Source organism: Physeter macrocephalus, chromosome 5 (assembly GCF_002837175.3).
Source record: "Physeter macrocephalus isolate SW-GA chromosome 5, ASM283717v5, whole genome shotgun sequence".
NCBI classification, from domain to species: domain Eukaryota; kingdom Metazoa; phylum Chordata; class Mammalia; order Artiodactyla; family Physeteridae; genus Physeter; species Physeter macrocephalus.
In genome coordinates, this window is record NC_041218.1 from 40,856,670 (window position 1) to 40,879,863 (window position 23,194).

The 23,194-nt window shown below is 37.8% G+C and overlaps 1 long non-coding RNA gene across 1 annotated transcript in view; it reads right to left on the reverse strand.

Annotated features, from left to right (window-relative positions):
• LOC112067107 (uncharacterized) overlaps positions 1-23,194 on the reverse strand; it is a 285,545-nt gene that overhangs the window by 108,228 nt on the left and 154,123 nt on the right. The gene's annotated exons all lie outside the window — the stretch shown is intronic.

Sequence of the window (23,194 nt, forward strand, 5' to 3'; positions counted from 1 at the left end):
AGCCATGGCTGCTGGGCCTGCGCGTCTGGAGCCTGTGCTCCGCAACGGGAGAGGCCACAACAGAGGGAGGCCCGCATACCACAAAAAAAAAAAAAGAAAAAAAAAAAAAGAATGCCAAGGAACACTGTCATAAAGTCAATCAATGCTGACTAATGGCTATTGTTGAAAGGAAAAAATTGCTTTGAAGTTGTTTTGAAACCACAAATATCCCATTAAAGGTTACAATCCAAGGTAATCTCCCCACTAGAATAACAGAATCAGACAAAAATAAAATGTTAGAAAAAAACAGGAAGAAATTATACAGTTGATCTATTACAAACTTTATTTTAAAGCTTTGGGTAGTAGAGGTAAACTAATGCCTCTAGCCTTTTGAAAGCATCTTTTCCCTACACTTTGCCAGTCCCTCCAGGAAACTTCTTGTCAGTCTTTGTGCCACTGTTTGCATCTCCATCTAGCTTTCCAATTTCTTGAAACTACTTGGAAGAAACCATTACACCTTCTCCGAATGAAAATTTTAATTGGTATAAACAAAATAATCATATGATTTCAACACCTTCCCTTTCCACAGTGCTTTTTCCAAAACTATTTACCTGATTATCCTTCTAAGGATTTAGCCCAAACATAATCAGAGCTTCTTTGTTGGAACAATTTGTCACCTTTAAAAAAATAAGTTGGCAGGAGTGGCTTGCTTTTATGTTATCTTATTTGTATTGGATTTTTTTTTTCATGGATAATACTTTTGGAGTCAAACTCAGTCCTATGCACCTGTGAGACTGAACTGAGGGTTCCCACCACTCCAGGCACGAAGGCCGCCTGGGTATGTGACCTGTGTAGTCACACACGGCCCCACGTTCATAAGTGCCCTGGGCTTGGTTTAATGGTCTGCTGTCACCATCTGAAAATTCTTAATAATTTTTTGAGCAGGGACCCTGCATTTTCATTCTGCACTGGGTCCTGCAAATTATGTACTTGGCTCGAGGTAACACCTTAATTAAACAAATCCCTGCCAGAAGACCCTGCTCTATAGCCTGCCTAAGTCCCCAGTATTCCTACCAGGTTAGGCCTGATCCTGAAGATACTGAGAGTCATTTTTTCAGAATATTAGTACAGATTCGCTTCTTAGCTGGAGCCAACTGTAAAAGGACCAGGTAAGCAATGGGAGGAGGAGGAAGGGTATATAAGAAGGAAGGTGTAGGAAAACTCTTGGAAAATGTTTTTAAGATAGACACAGCATTTGGGGGTTTCTAAATGACAGAAGTGAATTCTAAATATCACTCTCTATGAACATATACAATAATCAGAGTCAGTTCGTACTGAAAAAGCAAATAAACAATTTTAACTTGATGATCATAACTTAAAAATTAGAAGGGACTTTAGAAATCACTTAGTTCAACCTTTTCATATTTCTGTTTCATCAGGAATGTGAAGACAATAAAGCCCACAGGCTCACATATAGTTAGGATTTCAGCAGTGATGAAAATCTAGGTGTTCTGGTTCCCAATCCAGGGTGCTATCAAGCACACCACTCAGCCTCTGAAAAAGTAAATGCCCTTCATAAAGCTGGTCTAACACAGAAACAGTTGTGATGTTGCTAAGAATGGACCCAAGATATCACCCATGCCTTTACAAAGTCTCCTCCTGTATAAAGTACTCAAGAGCTTTTGTGAATTCTGTGAACACCAAAGTCAGATTCTGCCTGGCTGGCCTTGAGAGTGGTGTCATTGTGGATTTGCACTATTATAATGGGGGTGAGGTGTGGACAGTTTTAAAGTATATTTTTCAAAGTATTTTTCATACAAAGTGTATACTGTGGCTCTCACTATACAGTCTTGTATTTTTGACTTGTTTAAATATTGCCAGTTCTGAATAGTGGTTCTGTCTTTATTTGTAAGCAAATGTGGCATGTGATGCCCCAAAAAACACATTTTTCCTTTCCAGACACTTTTCGTATTTATTATTGATTTTATGGGAGCGGGGTGCATCGGCTGTATGTGAAATTTAAGAACAAAGAAAGAGTTCGGTTCTGGTTTTGTGGTGAAGTTAGAGCTCCCTCCAGTGATCTATCCGGATGACTGAACTTCAAAACACCCTTCCTTTCCAACTGTTCCTCAGTGCATACAAATAAATCTAAGCTTTAGCCTTTTTAATGCAGACTTTTCCCCTTTTAAAAATTAAACTCAGCTGGTAAATACATTAATATTGATTTCTCCTAAAATCTTGTTAAATATCCGTATTCATTTTTCCTCTAGTAGAACATTTAGAGGGTAGAATCAATAAAATAAGACATGGTCAAGGAATTTTGGCAGAGAGGCTGTTCATGTATTGTTATTACTTATAAACTTTTATGACTCTGCAGGTGAGAGTGAATTTTTGCAGTCATTAGCAAACAAAGGAACTGGATAGGATAAGTGCCCTACCATTCACACTGGGGTTATTTATATTTCAGAGGCTTTTTAAATGAACAGAAATAACATTTTAGATTTATCACAGCCACCTTTAGCATTCCTCTCATAAACTGTCTTCTATTTACTGGCTTCTACAAGCTAAGGATAACAGTGTCCAAATCAGTGATGCCATATAACTCGATCAACTACAGGTAGTATCCAAAGGGATACAAGAATAATTCATGAAACTAACTAAGGGCTATTAAATCAACTTTGTCTGGGAAAAGTAGTTATGATTTTTGTGATTTATTTAGTTAGTTACTCACTTGTTTATTTAATTCCTCTGAATACCAGATAAGGTCCTCCCTTGCTCAGGATCAAGGAATCACAGCCAAGGTAATGGGTGGGAGGCTCTCTCAACCACTTCCCTATTCCCTCTCTCCTCTTCTCCTCCTTTTGTTACTTCCTCTTCCTATCTATTCTCTTTATATATATATATATTTATCTCTTTCTCTCCTTTCCCCCTTCTAATAGATTTCATTGAGACTCACAGTGTTAGCCAGCTTTCTTTTGATTTCCATTTGCATGGAATATCTTTTTCCATCCCCTCACTTTCAGTCTGTATGTGTCCCTAGGTCCAAAGTGGGTCTCTTGTAGACAGCATATATATGGGGGGTGAGCAGACAAGCCTCTCAGGCTGGTGAGTGCTGGTTGGCACCGATCCTCTGTGCGGGAATCTCTCCGCTTTGCCCTCTGCACCCCTGTTGCTGTGCTCTCCTCCGTGGCTCCGAAGCTTCCCCCGTCCACCACCCACAGTCTCTGCCCGCAAAGGGGCGTCCTAGTGTGTGGAGACCTTTCCTCCTTCACAGCTCCTTCCCAGAGGTGCAGGTCCCATCCCTGTTCTTTTGCCTCTGTTTTTGCAGCTGTTAACCTTATGGGGATCCCCTTGTATGTTATTTGTTGTTTTTCCCTTGCTGCTTTTAATATTTTTTCTTTGTATTTAATTTTTGATAGTTTGATTAGTATGTGTCCTGGTATGTTTTTCCTTGGATTTATCCTGTATGGGACTCTCTGTGCTTCCTGGACTTGATTAACTATTTCCTTTCTCATATTAGGGAAGTTTTCAACTATAACCTCTTCAAATATTTTCTCAGTCCCTTTCTTTTACTCTTCTTTTTTTGGGGACCCCTATAATTCGAATGCTGGTGCGTTTAATGTTTTCCCAGAAGTTTCTGAGATTGTTCTCAATTATTTTCATTCTTTTTTCTTTATTCCGCTCTGTGGTAGTTATTTCCACTATTTTATCTTGCAGGTCACTTATCCGTTCTTCTGCCTCAGTTAGTCTGCTATTGATTTCTTCTAGAGAATTTTAAATTACATTTATTGTGTTGTTCATCATTGTTAGTTTGCTCTTTAGTTCTTCTATGTCCTTGTTAAACGTTTCTTGTATTTTCTCCATTCTATTTCCAAGATTTTGGATCATCTTTACTATCATTACTCTGAATTCTTTTTCAGGTAGACTGCTTATTTCCTCGTCATTTGTTTGGTTTGTTCAGTTTTTACCTTGCTCCTTCATCTGCTGTGTGCTTCTCTGTCTTCTCATTTTGCTTTACTTAGTGTGTTTGTGGTCTCCTTTTCACAGGCTGCAGGATCGTAGTTTCTGTTGTTTTTGGTGTCTGCCCCCAGTGGCTAAGGTTGGTTCAGTGGATTGTGTAGGCTTCCTTGTGGAGGGGACTAGTGCCTGTGTTCTGGTGGATGAGGCTGGATCTTGTCTTTCTGGTGGGCAGGACCGTGTCCGGTGTTGTGTTTTGGGGTGTCTGTGACCTTATTATGATTTTAGGCAGCCTCTCTGCTAATGGGTGGGGTTATGTTACTGTCTTGCTAGTTATTTTGCATAGGGTGTCCAGCACTGTAGCTTGCTGGTCGATTGTGGAGATTTAATCTGCTGCTCCTGAGGCTGCTGGGAGAGATTTCCCTTTCTCTTCTTTGTTCACACAGCTCCTGGGGTTCAGCTTTGGATTTGGACCTGCCTCTGCGTGTAGGTCGCCTGAGGGCATCTGTTCTTCCCTCAGACAAGACGGGGTTAAAGGAGCAGCTGATTCGGGGGCTCTGGCTCACTAAGGCTGGGGGGAGGGAGGGGTATGGATGCGGGGTGAGCCTGTGGTGGCAGAGGCCAGTATGACATTGCAACAGCCTGAGGCGTGTCCTGTGTTCTCCCGTGGAAGCTGTCCCTGGATCACGGGACCCTGACAGGGGCGGGCTGCACAGCTCCTGGGAGGAGAGGTGTGGATAGTGACCTGTGTTTGCACACAGGCTTCTTGGTGGCGGCAGCAGCCTTAGCGTCTCATGCCCGTCTCTGGGGTCCGCGCTGATAGCCGCGGTTCGCGCCTGTCTCTGGAGCTTGTTTACATGGTGCTCTGAATCCCTTCTCGTTGCACATCCAGAAACAATGGTCTCTTGCCTCTTAGGTCCAGATTTTTTCCGGACTCCCTCCCGGCTAGCTGTGGTGCACTAGCCCCCTTCAGGCTGTGTTCACGCCACCAATCCCAGTCCTCTCCCTGGGATCCGACCTCCAAAGCCCGAGCCTCAGCTCCCAGCCCCTGCCCGCCCCGGCGGGTGAGCAGACAAGCCTCTCAGGCTGGTGAGTGCTGGTTGGCACCGATCCTCTGTGCGGGAATCTCTCCGCTTTGCCCTCTGCACCCCTGTTGCTGTGCTCTCCTCCGTGGCTCCGAAGCTTCCCCCGTCCACCACCCACAGTCTCTGCCCGCAAAGGGGCGTCCTAGTGTGTGGAGACCTTTCCTCCTTCACAGCTCCTTCCCAGAGGTGCAGGTCCCATCCCTGTTCTTTTGCCTCTGTTTTTGCTTTTTTCTTTTGTCCTACCCAGGTACGTGGGGAGTTTCTTGCCTTTTGGGAAGTCTGAGGTCTTCTACCAGCGTTCAGTAGGTGTTCTGTAGGAGTTGTTCCACATGTAGATGTATTTCGGATGTATTTGTGGGGAGGAAGGTGATCTCCACATCTTACTCTTCTGCCATCTTGAAGGTCTCCCCCACATATATGCTTTTATAGAAGAAAAATTCAAGAAGCTTGAGAAGCTTGGCCCAAATCACACCAAAGTTTACTCTTCCTTCCTCCTTTCTTTGTGCCAAGGTCTTAAGCACCCATTAGGTTCAGCGTACCCCTGGGCATTTTCTGGACCCTAATTCACCCTGGTCCATTGTCTACAGTTTGAGTTAATGCCCAAGAATATGTAAGCAGCAATGGAAACAGAGATGATAGAAAGAGTTTTCTGTATGAAGGGATCTTAGAAAATTTTAAAACAGGAAATTACATGAGCATACAATATGTCAAAACTATGGAATCTGGATTTTAGAAAAATTTTTTGAAAAGTGCCTTGCTTTTGCTCCTTTAAATAAAGAGGAGAATTTTATTTGATGTCATTTCTCTTGATAATGATGTTAATAATGTTGCATAATATTTATCTAGCACATTATACCTTACAATATTTCTTCACTTAGTATACTATTCCAGGTAACTAGAACATGCTCTCTTTGAAGATCAAGTACTAGTACTACATATAGCAGAATATGAGGAAGTAATAGAGAACTCAGAGTGGCCCTTTACATTTTATGCCTCCCTTAGTTCTGGGTTATTGTATGGCTGAGCTCTAGATTCAGTAAAATGTTTATGCACTTTAAAGGAGATGTCAAATTTAGCACTTGATATAAGAAGGTAATAAAAATGTAGATAGTTAAAGCAAATTGCCTAGCTAAGAAAAACTTGCTGTACCCTCTACAGCAAGCACAGGTCACTATTAGCCACTCCCAGAAAGTCCAGTAGGAGGAATAAATCTAACTATAGGCCCAGGTATTTAGCCTGAGCAGCAAGGTTTCCTTGGTAGGAGTCCACCCACCTAGGTGAAAACGTTATGTAAGAAGGTTTCAGGAACTTTCAACCATCTTGTTAACCTGGATTGCTTGCAATGTTTAAACAGTTTTGCTAGATGTAGGCTATTTCAGTAAGAAAGTAAGTGAAGATTACACTGAGAAAAAAGTGCACTCTGTATTGAAACAAAGCAATCCAGTTACTCACAGATCTCAAACAGCTTCCATGAGCAGAATAGCTTCTATGATAGATGTGAATCAAGCCTCTTACTCTTATGCCATGGATCTCAGATTTTAGTAAGCATGAAAATCACTTGGAGACCTTGTTAAAGAACAGATTCCAAGATTTCCCCCCAATCCTCTTTCTGTAGCTGCCAGGTACACTAAAGGCATCTTTCTTTTAGTCAGGATCTTGGGGTGATTCTGATGTCGACCTGGGTACCACACTTAGAGAAACAACTGTGTAAACTAAGTCAGTAAAATATATATTGAGCCCAGGAGCGGGGATGATGATCACTACTACTTTCAATTATCAATACTTCCTTTGCCATAGAAAGAGAACTGAAGCAAAAGCTATAATAAATGGGCTCTATTCTTGCCTCTGAACAAGAGTCTCTTCAGCTTTCTGAGGGAGCATCAATGACCTCATCTTTTAAGATCTGCTTTATAGAATCACAAGGTTATAGCAAAGATTTTTTTTTTTAAATCTGTATGTAAAAATATTTCTCAAAACATAAAACACCAACGCAAAGTGTATATTTTATTAAAGAACAAAATGTTTAGGGAATTGGGCAGCACAGTCCACAATGTACAGATACATACTTCAATTAGAATTGCAACGTCTTCTCTCTTTTACTTGATTGTTGAAAATGACTGAGGTAAACTCCTCTAAAATAGTAGTCCTATGGTATGATTTGGAGAAGATGTACAAATGCTAATATTCATAGCAATTGCAAAATAAAATAGTGCTGCAAAACTGAAAACCTTAGTGTATCAATCTGAGAAAGCAATGCTGCTATATTTACCCCAATTTTTCTAAGTGGTTTAAGTTGACTTTTGAAAATTGAGTCTGTGTTCTTTACCAAGATAAACCAAAATAATAAGGGCAGGCATCCTGGCCTAAGTAAAGACGAGAGCTTTGGACTGAGACTAAAAAATGCAATGTTGGCTAAATCAAAGCTTTGAGTCCTCTTAATACCTCAATCCTATCATCCATAAAATGGGGATTAATATGTTTTCCTCCCCTCAAGGGTTGCTTAAAAGGGATAACTAACAAAGCAAATGGTTGTAAATTATTTTGTACGCCTGCTGTGTTGCTGCCAAATAGGAAAATTTCGATTTAAAAGCTGGGATTTTCAGAAGCTCTGAGATATTACAAAGCACGTCACATTTCATGGCTAATTTAAAACATCAGGGGTTCACACAAGTTGCTTATAATGATGTTTTCCAATTCCCATGTTATTTGATGATTTATACAGCTTCAGCTTTTACAGTTGAACCCAGCCATACGTCTCTGGCCATGATTCTCTTTTATCAATACGACCAGCTCACGTAACTGTCTATATCTTCAGGGGATTAAGCACCACTTTTTATCTGGACCTAAGAAGAGTAAATTCAGAGATGATAAAAAATTTCTGGTTGCAAGGCCAATGTGTTATTTATTTAGATCAGAAAGAGAGCTGTTATATACAGATTTAGGAAGACTTTTTAAAGCACTGATAAAATCCCTGCATGCCAAATGGAATGGTACTGAAATTATTTTAATACCGTAAAGCTCTTACGAGTTGAACTAAACTTTCAGCAAAAGAGTTCAATTCTACTTCGGGATTTTCGGTCCTCACGAGATGAAAGCCAAACTAAGCAAAATAAAACAATGAAAAAAGCCAAAAAAGAAAGAAAAAAAAAAACAAACTTATTGCACCACATCTCTGAGCCACAATATTAAGGTAAACAATATGTGTATGTTTAAAAGGAACTGGAAGAATCGGAAACTCTGGATGGAGGTGATATAAATGATATTTAGTGTTTGACAAAAGTAATTTATCCCAAGAATTGGCTAGGATATTAGATAAAAATACGAAGTCCTAGACTTCACTCTAGCTTTCTTAAACCAGAATGTTGGGAAGAAGGCACTAGAAATCAGAACTTTTAGCAAAGTGTTGAGATTCTTGCAACATAAGGTGTTGGTGGTGGATCAGCAGCAGCAGCATCACCTAGAAACTTGTTAGAAATGCAGAATATCAAGCTGCACTCCAGACCTGTTGAATCCAAATCTGTAAGTTAACAGGATCCCCAGGTATTTGTACACACACTTAAGTGTGAGAATCACCACCTCAGTGATGCTTATAGTCTAACAGGTTGGGAAACAAGTACCATAGCAGAAGGAGTCAGATGATTTGATTTGGTGTCAAGCCCTGGCTCTGCCACTGAATAACCCTGAGCTCCTTCTATGAGATGCCTGGGAGTAGCGTAAGAAATTAAGTGTGAGTTCTGTATCGCTGAAAAAATCATCATTTTAACTGTGATAAGCCATCGAAGCCTAAGAGTTCCCAGAGGTTCCTATGTGAAGAAAAGGAGAAGAAATACTAGCTTAGCAAAGATTGTTATTAAACAATTGTTGAGAACCTACCACAGGGTAGGCAGGTATCAGGCAATTAAAAAACTGCCAGCCTTCACAGAAAAAGATACACACACACATACGTCAACCTGGTGAAATCTGAATGAGGTCAGTGGATTGGACCAAGGTCAATTTCCTGGTTGTGATACTGCACTACAGTTATGCAAGGTGTTGCAACCGGGAGAAACTTAGTAAAGGATATACAGGATCACTCTGTATTATTTCTTACAACTACATGTGAACCTACAATTATATTAAAAAGTTAGGGAACAACAAAACTTCAAGCCCAACAAAGATACACATTTTGTGTCTGAGAAATCTAAGGTCAGCAAGATTAAGTAACTTTCCCAAATGTCCTTACTAACAAAATAGGTAAATTTAGAAAACAGTAGCCTATGGTGGATGGTACATCAAAGAAGAAATTCACAGGCTGGACTGTATCTCTGTGTGTTCTATGTTATACTATGGAGTATAAATGTCATTGCTTTTAGCCTATTCATTAATGCAGGCACAATTGAATCCAGGTACTATATTAATTCAGCATAAATCAAAGCAGGCAGAAAAGAAAGGGAAAAAATAAATCTTTCCATCATAAGAACTATTAGATCTAATAACAGGGAAAAGGAAACCAGGTGTTTTAAAAGAAAAAAAATAAGTCACTATTAAGTTTCAATCTTTTTCTTTCTTTTACACGTTGAAGAGGAAATAGTTTGTTCCTTAAGAGGGACAAGAACTATAAACCTACTCCAAATTATAAATCAAGTCAACAGAAAATCTTTCATCTTGGAAGCACAATTTTGTAAATGTTATTTTAAGAAGTATTTCCAGTGAAATCTGTTTATCTTAGAGAAGGAGAGAGAGAGGCAGGAAGGACAAAAGAAAAGAACGAATAAAAAAAGATAAGTAAAGAATATAGTAAGAGGTAAAAAATACACCGGATTCTATTTTTTTAAATGAGCACAGAACAAAAACAGGAAATTCATAGAGCAAACAGTCAATAGATTTTTAAATGTTCTCCCCTCAAAATGAAGACACACGTTCTTTAACCTATCAAATTGGAAAAATACATATTTAAAAGTAGCAAGTTCTTCTAAAGACATGGCAGTACCCACTTATCATATACTTATTAGTAGAAATGGAATTAGTATAACCTGTCTGGAATACACTTAGGTAATATGCCTCCAAAAGTGCAAAGACTTCTATTCACGGACATTTATCACGTCATAATCTTTAATAGTGAAAAATTAGAAATAATATTAATATCCAACAATTATACATTAAATTATAAAACTTCAGCGTAATAGAATGAAAAGTCATTTAAATTATGTATTTTAATAATGTTCATTGACTGGGAATGTGATCATCATATTATAAATAGTTTTTTAAAATGTTAACAATGATTGTTTTCAATGTAAATTGTTATTTTCTTTATACAATCGATTTTCTAAATTCCCTTCAATAAATATGCATTACTTTTAAAATTAAGAATGGATAGCTCTAAGTTCTTCACTGGAAGAGAAAGAAGCGTCTTTCTGGGAAGGTATCCATGTCTGTGGTTTTCATTTTCCCCATTAAGTTAGGTGACTGTGGTAGAGGAAAATAAAGAAGGTAAAGAAAGGAGCAAGGATGGAAGGAAGGGCTGGCAGTACATCTCCAGCCAGGATTTCCCAAGATGATGAGGTAAGTCTGGTAAAGAGACCAGGACTGCCAGTTGCCTGAGCTCTGCCTGCCTAGCCCCTTCGTGGTCATTTTTGGTTAAGATTAGAAACATGAGGTTTTTTAGACTCATCCATTTCAGTGCTTTTCTGTTTTGTTTTTTCCCTTAAGTTTCCATTAAAAGTTTGTTTGAAAAGTTTCACCTTGTTCTGCCTTTTACAGAATATAATATACAGTATTATACATGCAGTAGGCCAGTGAGATTGTGCTTTCAATCGACATCCCTGCTTGGACCCAGGAGGGGGCTTTAGAGGAGGAAATACTGGAAGAGGTTAGCTAGCTGCAACTGCAGATTTTTGAACATGGTTTCTCTTTTTGAGCTTGGTTTCTATTTTACATACAGAATGAGCTATGCTCTGTGGCAGTAATTTGCACTTTCATAATACTGCAACAAGCCATGTTTTTAAATATGAAGTCAAATGAATTCCTGAACATAAATGAAGTTTGAGCACCAAAAGTCTCTTTACATACTACATTTTTACAAGGCAAGTGTCTGGAGTCTGTGTATGTGCGTGAATGCATGCGTGTAAGGGTATCTGTGTGTGCTCAGCAGTGAGATTTCTTCCCTCTGAATAAGCATAAAATAGGACTCTATCTCTAATAAAACCTTGCCCCTCTTTTTGAACATAAAAATCCTTTATTAGCAAATAGACTGTCAGCTTGGGGAGAAGAAAAGCAGAAATACAGGCAGTTGTTTAAAAATTAGCCAAACCAAGGATAACAATCAGGGCCCTTGCCTTCCTCCCCCACACCAAAAGGCAATGTCTGACATTGTTCTTATTCTGAGTCCTGCAGGGAAAGGGCGCACACATGAATTTCCATAGACGATACATGAGCACAATAGATAATCAACAGCTACTGAATAAAACCCAAAAGTAGTGAAAAATTTGGAGGGAGTAAAACAGGGAGGGGAGGCATCTCATAGCCATAATCACTTTTGTTTCTATACAAATATCCATTATACAGGTGTTCTATTTTTATTTTTGATGAAAAACCAGGAAGTAAATAAAGCAAAGTCATGCAATAATAGCCAAATCTCATCTGAGAACAGAAAATATTTTTCGAAGGCTCAGCCCATTTAGGTGTAACTCAAATTGTTTTTTCTATCTTTACTCCTTAAGATATCCACCATCATATAAAACTTACACAGATTTCATATACACGTGGCCTCCCTTTGCTATGAAAGCCAATGGCTGTGTATTTCTAGACTTATATAGTCTTAGAGTCTATGTGACAGAACACACTTAGATGTGTCTATTACTTAAGTAAAAAACCTCTATATTTTCCTGTTAACATGACTTGGCTGTTGCTTCTTAGGAAGGGGGTTTTTTTCAGCTTTAAAATATAGCTTACATCCTCTTTGATTTAGGGGAGCAATCACCCATTGAGTCCTAAGTCCACGTTCAAAGTCAGTAAGGTTGGACTTCCCTGGTGGCGCAGTGGTTACGAACCTGCCTGCCAATGTAGGGGAAATAGGTTCGAGCCCTGGTCGGGGAAAATCTCACATGCCACGGAGCAACTAAGTCCAAGCGCCGCAACTACTGAGCCTGCGCTCTAGAGCCCGCGAGCCACAACTGCTGAAGCCCGTGCGCGCCTAGAGCCTGTGCTTCGCAACAAGAGAAGCCACCGCAATGAGAAGCCCACGCACCGCAAGGAAGAGTAGTCCCTGCTCGCCACAACTAGAGAAAGTCTGCGCGCAGCAATGAAGACCCAACGCAGCCAAAAATAAAAGAAATAAATAAATTTATTTATTTTTTTAAAAGTCAATAAGGTTGATCTAAGATGACAACGTAATATATTGGACAAACTGGGACAATTTGATAGTGAATGGGACCACTAACAGACAGGCAAGCCTGGTTGCAGGCATCTTTAGCCATGACCCAAACTAAATAGCTGCTTCTTGGTACATTTATCATATTGTAATCATTGTAGATATCACATAAAATACAATGTATTTTTCTCAGAATATAAGAAAAAAAGGTCTAAAGATACAAGAAAGGCAGAATGACAGTACTGTAAATTATTATAAGGTGATAGCAGAAAAATTCTTCATTTGCTACCCACTCTCTGGCTCTGCTCATTCTAGCTCAGAGACCCCTTCTGCCTGTGCTTTCTGCCCCTGTCATGTTTCTGCCAGCCTGCAGGCTACACGCAAAACAGCATTAAACAAGTTACCACACCAGCAAAGTCCTCACTAGGTGATTATTTCAAATAGAAATTGGATGCAAGATCTGTTACAGAGCCACGGTAGAGAACATGATTCACCTAGAAAAAAATGAAAATTTGTCCTTACATCTGTTTACAGTTTCAGCGCTAGCTAAACCAAATCTCAGAATACTTTGTCATTCTTTACTTCTTCGGGGAAAATCTCACATGCCACGGAGCAACTAAGTCCAAGCGCCGCAACTACTGAGCCTGCGCTCTAGAGCCCGCGAGCCACAACTGCTGAAGCCCGTGCGCGCCTAGAGCCTGTGCTTCGCAACAAGAGAAGCCACCGCAATGAGAAGCCCACGCACCGCAAGGAAGAGTAGTCCCTGCTCGCCACAACTAGAGAAAGTCTGCGCGCAGCAATGAAGACCCAACGCAGCCAAAAATAAAAGAAATAAATAAATTTATTTATTTTTTTAAAAGTCAATAAGGTTGATCTAAGATGACAACGTAATATATTGGACAAACTGGGACAATTTGATAGTGAATGGGACCACTAACAGACAGGCAAGCCTGGTTGCAGGCATCTTTAGCCATGACCCAAACTAAATAGCTGCTTCTTGGTACATTTATCATATTGTAATCATTGTAGATATCACATAAAATACAATGTATTTTTCTCAGAATATAAGAAAAAAAGGTCTAAAGATACAAGAAAGGCAGAATGACAGTACTGTAAATTATTATAAGGTGATAGCAGAAAAATTCTTCATTTGCTACCCACTCTCTGGCTCTGCTCATTCTAGCTCAGAGACCCCTTCTGCCTGTGCTTTCTGCCCCTGTCATGTTTCTGCCAGCCTGCAGGCTACACGCAAAACAGCATTAAACAAGTTACCACACCAGCAAAGTCCTCACTAGGTGATTATTTCAAATAGAAATTGGATGCAAGATCTGTTACAGAGCCACGGTAGAGAACATGATTCACCTAGAAAAAAATGAAAATTTGTCCTTACATCTGTTTACAGTTTCAGCGCTAGCTAAACCAAATCTCAGAATACTTTGTCATTCTTTACTTCTTTTCCCTTGATGTCTGCTCACTCTACCTATACATATGCTTGAATGTCTTAGAGCACTGGCATTCCTGCTCTTATTATTTTTCCCCTTTGCTATTCCTATAAGATTTTACCTCTAAAACTTGCTGATTCATATTTACATTCTTAAAACTCACAACATGAAAAGAAGCTCGTTTGTTTTATGCCTTTTTCATTTTGATATCTAATTTTTCCATGGACATTCCAAATGCATCCAGAGACATCAATCTGGGTGATTTTCAGAAAGATAAATTAATATAGAGAAAAGAAGCTACCATCTATTGTGAACTTGCCACATTTCTGGTAATGGAGGGGGAAAATAAATAAGCTTCTACTTCCAGAGCAAAAGAAAGGAATAAAATAAGGAAGGGAATCAGAATCACATTCTATACATGGCCCTCTCTCCATCTGTCACCAAGTAGCTCTTAAAAAGTTGTTGCTCCAAGCCAAAACACTGATTTTTTTAGGTAAGATTTCATCTAGGTATGACATAAACAAGTATAATGCTCAATGAATTTTAACAAAGTTAACACCACTGTGCAACCAATTCACAGTTAAAAATCCAACAAATTATTTGACGTCTTATCTGGCAGTATCTTGGTTGAAGTCCTCTGTTGTCTCACAAGGAATCCTGGTCTTGCCCTAAAATAAAGCTCTGATATGACAAGTAGATTTTATAACCTAAGAAAGTGACTTCTATTAAAATAAACCTGTGACAGAAATCATATCACAGAAAATAGGAAGGAAGAAAATTCTAACTTGTATGACATGGTACAATATGAGTGAGACTGCAGTTATATTAAGAATACTTTAGTGGCTTTGAAAATACTTTTTTGTTTTTTAACTTTGAAGTGACCCGTTAAATTGATCTGTGAAGGTCATGAATGCCCCTGGAAAGTGGTGCTTAAATTCTTTTCAGTAGCAGAAAGTCCTGGTTGAATTAGTGCAGACCCCATGGAGACTTCTGAAGCTGTTGATAAATCATGTTTAAGAGCTTTTCAGCCCAAAGCTCAGCTGTAAACTCAGGCAAAGCCATGAATAAATTTGCAGGTGGCAATGCCCCATAACTATTCCCTTCTAATCCAAAGTGATCCCTTCTGAGCTACGTCAACATCAAGCACCCCATTCAACAAATTAGGCTGAGTCATGCATATCTTCACTTATACTCAGATCCCTGGTGCAGTCAGATCTGGACCAGGTGACCAGCAGGCAGAGTGAACAACTGGTTCTTCAGTTAAAAAGAAAAAATGTAAATCTGGAGATCTAAAACAAACACATAGGGCTTCAGTGGGAGCCCAGTCTTGTAAGTGCTAGACAAGGGCAAAAATAATAGTTTCTCATTTTGTTTGGATACCTTGCTACTGAAAAATATATAGTAATGTCACCAGTTTGATGAAGGTGGAAGACTAAAGAAAATATTTTAAGTCATCTCTAGTTTTATTCTTATAATGAGCCCTTTAACTTTCCACAATACATATATTTTTTTCTCCAATGCTGAGGAAATAGATAAGGAAGAACCTTGGGTCAATAAAGAGTATAGCTTTAGTACATTTAGCTATCCAGTCAGATTCCAGTCCCAATTCTAATTTAAAGCATAAGGCAATAAGATAAATGGGGGTTGACTCCCTGCAGCAAACTTAGCTGAGCTAGTTTTTGAGTACTCTGGATGAGTAGTTTAGAATGTAAGCTTATGGAAGGCAATGATATTATGATATTATAAAAATTTTAATGCATCCAAATAATGGAATATTAAGGAGCCTTAATAAATAATGACTTTAAATAATTTTTATTTGTATGGGGAAATGTTCATGATATATAGCTAAGAGAAAAGCAGGATACCAAACTGCATTTACATCATGAACATAAATGTAAAATATGAACATATGTAGTATATGTGCATGAAAAGATACTAGACAGAAATAAATAATTAAAATGTTAACAAAAGCTCACTACATGGATGGAACATGAATAACCAAAGTTTTTCTTTATAGTTTACTCTATTTTTCATTGTTTTGACAACAAATATGTACTCATTTATGATAGGGAAAATTAACAAACAGGAAATATATAAATGAAACAAAGTAAGTCTTCTGATGGCTTCAACTGCCTTTAGGAAAATGTTGGCTCTCTTCTTCACTAGCCTTATGGACACTTCTTCCCATATTGCCCTCTATACTTTCATGTAATAATCTCCTCTTACAACAATTTGTCAAGGGAGGGTGATGAGGATGATGAGCTCTAGGTGCCAGCAATAAGTGGGTACTTTTTCCTGCAGAAAATTAAATTGCATGATAAAATTTACTGAGTCATTCAGCTTAATAGTATCACCATTATTATTTTAAAAGTCAACAGACACCTAGTGGGAACCTGCTGTATAGCGCAGGGAGCTCAGCTTGGTGCTCTGTGGTGAACTAGATGGGTGGGACACAATTTTGTAAATGTTATTTTAAGAAGTATTTCCAGTGAAATCTGTTTATCTTAGAGAAGGAGAGAGAGAGGCAGGAAGGACAAAAGAAAAGAACGAATAAAAAAAGATAAGTAAAGAATATAGTAAGAGGTAAAAAATACACCGGATTCTATTTTTTTAAATGAGCACAGAACAAAAACAGGAAATTCATAGAGCAAACAGTCAATAGATTTTTAAATGTTCTCCCCTCAAAATGAAGACACACGTTCTTTAACCTATCAAATTGGAAAAATACATATTTAAAAGTAGCAAGTTCTTCTAAAGACATGGCAGTACCCACTTATCATATACTTATTAGTAGAAATGGAATTAGTATAACCTGTCTGGAATACACTTAGGTAATATGCCTCCAAAAGTGCAAAGACTTCTATTCACGGACATTTATCACGTCATAATCTTTAATAGTGAAAAATTAGAAATAATATTAATATCCAACAATTATACATTAAATTATAAAACTTCAGCGTAATAGAATGAAAAGTCATTTAAATTATGTATTTTAATAATGTTCATTGACTGGGAATGTGATCATCATATTATAAATAGTTTTTTAAAATGTTAACAATGATTGTTTTCAATGTAAATTGTTATTTTCTTTATACAATCGATTTTCTAAATTCCCTTCAATAAATATGCATTACTTTTAAAATTAAGAATGGATAGCTCTAAGTTCTTCACTGGAAGAGAAAGAAGCGTCTTTCTGGGAAGGTATCCATGTCTGTGGTTTTCATTTTCCCCATTAAGTTAGGTGACTGTGGTAGAGGAAAATAAAGAAGGTAAAGAAAGGAGCAAGGATGGAAGGAAGGGCTGGCAGTACATCTCCAGCCAGGATTTCCCAAGATGATGAGGTAAGTCTGGTAAAGAGACCAGGACTGCCAGTTGCCTGAGCTCTGCCTGCCTAGCCCCTTCGTGGTCATTTTTGGTTAAGATTAGAAACATGAGGTTTTTTAGACTCATCCATTTCAGTGCTTTTCTGTTTTGTTTTTTCCCTTAAGTTTCCATTAAAAGTTTGTTTGAAAAGTTTCACCTTGTTCTGCCTTTTACAGAATATAATATACAGTATTATACATGCAGTAGGCCAGTGAGATTGTGCTTTCAATCGACATCCCTGCTTGGACCCAGGAGGGGGCTTTAGAGGAGGAAATACTGGAAGAGGTTAGCTAGCTGCAACTGCAGATTTTTGAACATGGTTTCTCTTTTTGAGCTTGGTTTCTATTTTACATACAGAATGAGCTATGCTCTGTGGCAGTAATTTGCACTTTCATAATACTGCAACAAGCCATGTTTTTAAATATGAAGTCAAATGAATTCCTGAACATAAATGAAGTTTGAGCACCAAAAGTCTCTTTACATACTACATTTTTACAAGGCAAGTGTCTGGAGTCTGTGTATGTGCGTGAATGCATGCGTGTAAGGGTATCTGTGTGTGCTCAGCAGTGAGATTTCTTCCCTCTGAATAAGCATAAAATAGGACTCTATCTCTAATAAAACCTTGCCCCTCTTTTTGAACATAAAAATCCTTTATTAGCAAATAGACTGTCAGCTTGGGGAGAAGAAAAGCAGAAATACAGGCAGTTGTTTAAAAATTAGCCAAACCAAGGATAACAATCAGGGCCCTTGCCTTCCTCCCCCACACCAAAAGGCAATGTCTGACATTGTTCTTATTCTGAGTCCTGCAGGGAAAGGGCGCACACATGAATTTCCATAGACGATACATGAGCACAATAGATAATCAACAGCTACTGAATAAAACCCAAAAGTAGTGAAAAATTTGGAGGGAGTAAAACAGGGAGGGGAGGCATCTCATAGCCATAATCACTTTTGTTTCTATACAAATATCCATTATACAGGTGTTCTATTTTTATTTTTGATGAAAAACCAGGAAGTAAATAAAGCAAAGTCATGCAATAATAGCCAAATCTCATCTGAGAACAGAAAATATTTTTCGAAGGCTCAGCCCATTTAGGTGTAACTCAAATTGTTTTTTCTATCTTTACTCCTTAAGATATCCACCATCATATAAAACTTACACAGATTTCATATACACGTGGCCTCCCTTTGCTATGAAAGCCAATGGCTGTGTATTTCTAGACTTATATAGTCTTAGAGTCTATGTGACAGAACACACTTAGATGTGTCTATTACTTAAGTAAAAAACCTCTATATTTTCCTGTTAACATGACTTGGCTGTTGCTTCTTAGGAAGGGGTTTTTTTTCAGCTTTAAAATATAGCTTACATCCTCTTTGATTTAGGGGAGCAATCACCCATTGAGTCCTAAGTCCACGTTCAAAGTCAGTAAGGTTGGACTTCCCTGGTGGCGCAGTGGTTACGAACCTGCCTGCCAATGTAGGGGAAATAGGTTCGAGCCCTGGTCGGGGAAAATCTCACATGCCACGGAGCAACTAAGTCCAAGCGCCGCAACTACTGAGCCTGCGCTCTAGAGCCCGCGAGCCACAACTGCTGAAGCCCGTGCGCGCCTAGAGCCTGTGCTTCGCAACAAGAGAAGCCACCGCAATGAGAAGCCCACGCACCGCAAGGAAGAGTAGTCCCTGCTCGCCACAACTAGAGAAAGTCTGCGCGCAGCAATGAAGACCCAACGCAGCCAAAAATAAAAGAAATAAATAAATTTATTTATTTTTTTAAAAGTCAATAAGGTTGATCTAAGATGACAACGTAATATATTGGACAAACTGGGACAATTTGATAGTGAATGGGACCACTAACAGACAGGCAAGCCTGGTTGCAGGCATCTTTAGCCATGACCCAAACTAAATAGCTGCTTCTTGGTACATTTATCATATTGTAATCATTGTAGATATCACATAAAATACAATGTATTTTTCTCAGAATATAAGAAAAAAAGGTCTAAAGATACAAGAAAGGCAGAATGACAGTACTGTAAATTATTATAAGGTGATAGCAGAAAAATTCTTCATTTGCTACCCACTCTCTGGCTCTGCTCATTCTAGCTCAGAGACCCCTTCTGCCTGTGCTTTCTGCCCCTGTCATGTTTCTGCCAGCCTGCAGGCTACACGCAAAACAGCATTAAACAAGTTACCACACCAGCAAAGTCCTCACTAGGTGATTATTTCAAATAGAAATTGGATGCAAGATCTGTTACAGAGCCACGGTAGAGAACATGATTCACCTAGAAAAAAATGAAAATTTGTCCTTACATCTGTTTACAGTTTCAGCGCTAGCTAAACCAAATCTCAGAATACTTTGTCATTCTTTACTTCTTTTCCCTTGATGTCTGCTCACTCTACCTATACATATGCTTGAATGTCTTAGAGCACTGGCATTCCTGCTCTTATTATTTTTCCCCTTTGCTATTCCTATAAGATTTTACCTCTAAAACTTGCTGATTCATATTTACATTCTTAAAACTCACAACATGAAAAGAAGCTCGTTTGTTTTATGCCTTTTTCATTTTGATATCTAATTTTTCCATGGACATTCCAAATGCATCCAGAGACATCAATCTGGGTGATTTTCAGAAAGATAAATTAATATAGAGAAAAGAAGCTACCATCTATTGTGAACTTGCCACATTTCTGGTAATGGAGGGGGAAAATAAATAAGCTTCTACTTCCAGAGCAAAAGAAAGGAATAAAATAAGGAAGGGAATCAGAATCACATTCTACACATGGCCCTCTCTCCATCTGTCACCAAGTAGCTCTTAAAAAGTTGTTGCTCCAAGCCAAAACACTGATTTTTTTAGGTAAGATTTCATCTAGGTATGACATAAACAAGTATAATGCTCAATGAATTTTAACAAAGTTAACACCACTGTGCAACCAATTCACAGATCAAGAAATAGGACAATAATAGCACCCCAGGGCTTCCCTGGTGGCGCAGTGGTTGAGAGTGCTGTTGATAAATCATGTTTAAGAGCTTTTCAGCCCAAAGCTCAGCTGTAAACTCAGGCAAAGCCATGAATAAATTTGCAGGTGGCAATGCCCCATAACTATTCCCTTCTAATCCAAAGTGATCCCTTCTGAGCTACGTCAACATCAAGCACCCCATTCAACAAATTAGGCTGAGTCATGCATATCTTCACTTATACTCAGATCCCTGGTGCAGTCAGATCTGGACCAGGTGACCAGCAGGCAGAGTGAACAACTGGTTCTTCAGTTAAAAAGAAAAAATGTAAATCTGGAGATCTAAAACAAACACATAGGCCTTCAGTGGGAGCCCAGTCTTGTAAGTGCTAGACAAGGGCAAAAATAATAGTTTCTCATTTTGTTTGGATACCTTGCTACTGAAAAATATATAGTAATGTCACCAGTTTGATGAAGGTGGAAGACTAAAGAAAATATTTTAAGTCATCTCTAGTTTTATTCTTATAATGAGCCCTTTAACTTTCCACAATACATATATTTTTTTCTCCAATGCTGAGGAAATAGATAAGGAAGAACCTTGGGTCAATAAAGAGTATAGCTTTAGTACATTTAGCTATCCAGTCAGATTCCAGTCCCAATTCTAATTTAAAGCATAAGGCAATAAGATAAATGGGGGTTGACTCCCTGCAGCAAACTTAGCTGAGCTAGTTTTTGAGTACTCTGGATGAGTAGTTTAGAATGTAAGCTTATGGAAGGCAATGATATTATGATATTATAAAAATTTTAATGCATCCAAATAATGGAATATTAAGGAGCCTTAATAAATAATGACTTTAAATAATTTTTATTTGTATGGGGAAATGTTCATGATATATAGCTAAGAGAAAAGCAGGATACCAAACTGCATTTACATCATGAACATAAATGTAAAATATGAACATATGTAGTATATGTGCATGAAAAGATACTAGACAGAAATAAATAATTAAAATGTTAACAAAAGCTCACTACATGGATGGAACATGAATAACCAAAGTTTTTCTTTATAGTTTACTCTATTTTTCATTGTTTTGACAACAAATATGTACTCATTTATGATAGGGAAAATTAACAAACAGGAAATATATAAATGAAACAAAGTAAGTCTTCTGATGGCTTCAACTGCCTTTAGGAAAATGTTGGCTCTCTTCTTCACTAGCCTTATGGACACTTCTTCCCATATTGCCCTCTATACTTTCATGTAATAATCTCCTCTTACAACAATTTGTCAAGGGAGGGTGATGAGGATGATGAGCTCTAGGTGCCAGCAATAAGTGGGTACTTTTTCCTGCAGAAAATTAAATTGCATGATAAAATTTACTGAGTCATTCAGCTTAATAGTATCACCATTATTATTTTAAAAGTCAACAGACACCTAGTGGGAACCTGCTGTATAGCGCAGGGAGCTCAGCTTGGTGCTCTGTGGTGAACTAGATGGGTGGGATGGGGGGAGGGGTGGCACAGAGGTCCAAGAGGGAGAGGATACAGTGAGAGGCCCGCGTACCGCAAAAAAATAAAAAATAAAAAATAAAAATAATAATAGCACCCCAAGCTATCTCCTGACCCCACCTAATTAGTATACTTTCTTCCCCAAAGATAAAAATTACCCTAACTTCCATCACCATTGGATAGTTCTTTCTGCTACCAAATTGCTTTAGTTAATATTAGGTTAGTAAGATTTATCCTTATTGTTGCATAGTCATTCATTTTCATCGATCCATGGTATTTCCTTGTATGATTTATAACACAATTTATTTATCCATTCTACAGGTGACCAACATTTAGTTTGTTTTTAACTTAGGACTATTACAAACAATCCTGCTCCAAATCTTCTTGAATAAGTCTTCTGGTTTCTATATATACATATTTCTGTTGGACATAAGAATAGAATTGCTGGTCAAATGGTGTATAAAATCTGCCAAGCAATTTTTCGAATAAGTTGTATTACTTTATACCCCAACTAGCAGTGTGGAAGAGTACCCATTTCTGTGCCTTTTCATCAAAAGTGGTACTGTCCATCTTAAATTTCAACCATTCTGATGGGCATGTAGTACTATCATATTTTAGTTTTAATTTGAATTTTCTTGATTACTAATGAGATTAAGCAACTTTTCACATGTTTATGACAACTTGAGTATCCTCTTTGTGAAATATTTGTTGAACATTTTGCCAATTTTTCCATGTGGTTGTTTTCTTATTGATTTGTAGGAATTCTTTGTATATTCTACATATAGAGAGAAAATATATTCTCCAACTCTGTGACTTGCCTTTTTATTCTTAAATGTCTTTTGATTTTCTTTATTAAAATTAAAGTAGTCCAAATGACCAATCTTTCCTTTTGGTTTGTGCCTTTCGGATGCTATTCGTATTAGAAAATATTCTTTTAGGCTCTCCTCTAGAAGTCTTAATGTTTTTATTGTACAGTTAACTGAAATTTGACTGTATCTATATGTGAGGTAGAAAATATTTATTTTTTCATATAGATATCCAATTTATTGAATTTATCAATTTCTAGAATAATTTATACTTTCCTCCCTGCATTCTGTGTCATCTTTATACAAAATAAATGCCTGCATGTATGTAGCTCTCTATCTTTAAGATATGAATATGTCTTTCTTATTTTGATAGTCTTGCATCTGAAAGTTTGTGTATGTCTTTTGTTTTTATAAGTTAATAAAACATATCTTTTAATTCCCTTGTAGTTTATTTTTTACTCATAATTTTGTTCTTTTTAAAATTTTGTTGCTTGTTCCCAAATTTTTGAGAATTTTCTAGTTATGCTGTAATTGAATCCTAGATTTAATTCTAATATGATCAAAGGAAATAATCTCTATGATTTAGTACTTTGAAATGTATGGAAACTTTCTTAATAACTCACCATAAGTCTGATACTAATTTAGTTATAAAGCCCTTTTATGGCTTGTGTTTACATGTTATAATTTTTCCTAACATTTGATTTTCAACATTTCTGTTGAAATGTCAACATTTCTGTTTCAACATTTCCTTTA